At 47.4% G+C, this 3,326-nt stretch overlaps 1 pseudogene; it reads left to right on the top strand.

Moving 5' to 3' along the window:
- Positions 1-435: 435 nt before the first annotated feature.
- Positions 436-1,168, top strand: LOC103733224 (annotated as a pseudogene).
- The last annotated feature ends 2,158 nt before the right edge of the window (positions 1,169-3,326 follow it).

Consider the following 3,326-nt stretch of genomic DNA (forward strand, 5'->3'; position numbering starts at 1 on the left):
CCTTGGCAGCAGGCACCTTTACCTTCTGAGGCATCTCACTAGCCCCCACTTTTCTTTACAAAGCACTCAGTCTCTGGTATTTTACTATAGTAATAGAAAATGGACTAATCCACGTACTTGTCAGGGGCTGGAGGAAGTGGAGTTGAAAGTGACTTAATGAATATGAATTATCTTTCCAGTATGATAGAATGTTCTGGACTTAGTGGCAATAGGTGAGCAGCATTGGGAATATGCTTTAAAAATAGCAAATGATGAGAGCGTGTGAGCTGAAACGCCGGGAGCCGTGCGAGGAAGGACTATGAAGCTTCTGAACATCTTGCTTACTGGTACACCAGGGGTGGAAAAACTACATTAGGTAAAGAACTGACATCATGATCAGGACTGAAATACATTAATGTGGGTGATTTAGCTCGTGAAGTCTGATCATCAGACATCATGGAGTCTGGCAAGATGACTTCTCGCAAGAGAATGCCGAAAGATGCAGATGATGGCACAAATCCTGAAGGATATGGGGATTACAGAATGAGCCAAGAGTTATAAACCAGATGTTGGAGTTTGCCTTCCGATATGTGACTACAATTCTAGATGATGCTAAAATTTGTTCAAGCCATGCTAAGAAAGCTACTGTTGATGCAGATGATGTGCGATTGGCAATCCAGTGTCCTGCTGCTCAGTCTTTCACTTCCCCTCTTCCAAGAGATTTTTTACTAGATATTGCAAGGCAAAGAAATCAAACCCTTTGCTGTTGATCAAACCCTATTCAGGTCCTAGATTGCCACCTGATAGATATTGCTTAACAGCTCCAAACTATAGGCTCAAGTCTTTACAAAAAAAGGCATCTACTTCTGCAGGAAGAATAACAGTTCCACGGTTAAGTGTTGGCTCAGTGACTAGCAGACCAAGTACTCCCACACTAGGCACACCAACTCCACAAGCCATGTCTGTTTCAACTAAAGTAGGGACTCCAATGTCTCTCACAGGGCAGAGGTTTACAGTACAGATGCCTGCCTCTCAGTCCCCTGCTGTAAAAGCGTCCATTCCTGCAACATCAGCAGTTCAGAATGTTCTCATTAATCCATCATTGATTGGCTCCAAAAACATTCTTATTATTACTAATATGGTTTCACAAAATACAGCCAATGAATCAGAAAATGCATTGAAAACGTGATGATGACTATGATCATTTGTTATCTAGCCTTGATGCATGTAACATGTATACTTGGTCTTGAATCCATGTACTGAAACAAGCATCCTGGATGTTTTCAAACTGTATTTTAGGAAACAGCACTTAATAAGTTTAGTTACGATGCTTTTCAATTGAAATGTTCAGTTTTCTTTCATAGAACTAGTAATGGTTTTTCAACAACCTTTATGCATAAAAAATAAAATTGTCATTTATTAGTTGGAAAAAAAATAGCAAATGATATACTTTAGAGTTCTAAAAATGGTGAGAAAGAAATAACACTGAGCCTGAGCCAAAGAACCATTTTCCAGACAGCGAGGTTCTGGAACCGTGAGAGGGAGACCTGTTCCCGGCCACGGTCAGCCCCCGCCACCTCACTGCGTGGTCTCACCCACACCAGGGGCGGTTCTGTCTGCATCTTCCTCTCACTCCCCCCACCCAGGGTTTCCTCTTTTCCTGCTTGCTTCCTTCTTTCCGGCACAAGGCACTCCTGGCTTCCTCCTTCTCTGACCTTCTGTCCCAGGCTCCACTGCCGTTCCTCCACACATGAGGGAGCTGGTGGAGGTCTGTTCTTTCCTTCCACCACGAGGGTCCGGTGGATTTGTTTTACAGAACAAAATCTCAGTTGCCCAGGGTAGACTCAGATCTATACTCAAAATCAGAGTTTCTGTTCATTCTTAGCACAGTCAGGACCAGGATGTGAGGCAGGGGATGGAGTCTAATTCCCTCTGCCCATCCTGTGCTGACCAGGCACAGCGCTGAGGGGTCGACTGTGGGTTCCACAGGCAAGGCCAGGCCTTCAGTTGAAAGCTCAGTCCTGTCATTTCCAGTGCAGATGGCTGTGGGCTGTGGCTCCTTAATCCACTGGAACCTGTTCCCATGTCCTGGTGATAGAATCCATTGAACGGAGGATGGCAAGATCATGTGGTAAAGAGCTCTGGCTGTATGGTAGATGATCCACTGACATTTATAGGAGTCTTAGGATGCTGGAGAGCTGGTCAGAGGTGGGACCAGGGCTCAAGATCACACTGGGATCCGGCCTTCGAAAATTTGGGTTGAAGATGCTTGAGGCAGGAAGGGGGAGATGGTGAGGAGGCAAGGTTTCCTTTCAAATCTGATGGAAGGGGTTGCAGAGGGGCAGAAAAGCTGAGGAGGGAAGGGCCGGCTGGATGCAGGTCAGACAGGCAGAAACCTATAGGAATCACACATCCACTTGGCCTAAATCCCATCTGCAATCAGGCCGATGAGTATTTGCGTGGAAAAGCACTCTGGGAGATGAGAGGTTGCTTCTTATCAGGGGGATTTGCTTTGAGGCCTTCCCATGTGGTGTTCACTAACAGCTTCAGAGGGAGTTTTGCTGAGAAATGGCAATAAAAGTGATGGAGAGGCCGGAGGGCCTGCGGATGAGGCAAAATGAGAGGACAGCTTGGCTTCGGGTTGATTTAGAGAGCTGTGGCCTCAGCCAGCAGGTGTTAAAGGTTCCAAATGGAAGGGGAGAAGTTGAGGAGAGTCTGAGGGGAAGGAGGAAGGAGTGACCGGATGATTCTGTGAAAAGGAAGTGAGAGGCTGGGGTTCAAGGCGACTCTGGGCACTGAGCCTGCTTAGGAGAATGATGGTCTCCTGAGGGCCGTGGAGATGTGTCAGGGCTTGATACAGCTAACGTTTTACAAGATCAAGGTCTTAGGAACTACTCCGAGAGGAATGGCGCCTCCCCCCCTCTTGGATGTCTCCTTTCCAGGCATACTGCCTCGCTGCCTTGTTCACAAGTTTATTTGGAAATGCCAATTGGGTTTGCAGCCTGGACCTTCCAGGCTGTGGATGGGCTCTGGCCTGTTGACATGAGCCAGAGGTGAGCTCAGGAGGCCAGCTAGGAGTGGTCATGGGCTGTGGCCTCTGGAATGAGCTGAGCAGATATTTGACCCATTCTTCTGGGCCTTCCTTCCCTTCTCCTTCCCTCCTTCCCCCCTCCCCTTTCCTTCTTCTTTCCTTCTTCCTCTCTGGGTGAAGATCAGGGCACAATTGTAAGAGTTCTCCCCTTCTACCATTTAGGTCCTGGGATGGAACCCAGATCGTCAGGCTTGGCAGCAAGTACCTTCACCTGGTGAGCCGTCTTGCCAGCCTCTCCCTTTCTTTCTGATAGATT

The sequence above is a fragment of the Nannospalax galili genome, unplaced genomic scaffold (assembly GCF_000622305.1).
Source record: "Nannospalax galili isolate Female #2095 unplaced genomic scaffold, S.galili_v1.0 scaffold870, whole genome shotgun sequence".
NCBI lineage: Eukaryota > Metazoa > Chordata > Mammalia > Rodentia > Spalacidae > Nannospalax > Nannospalax galili.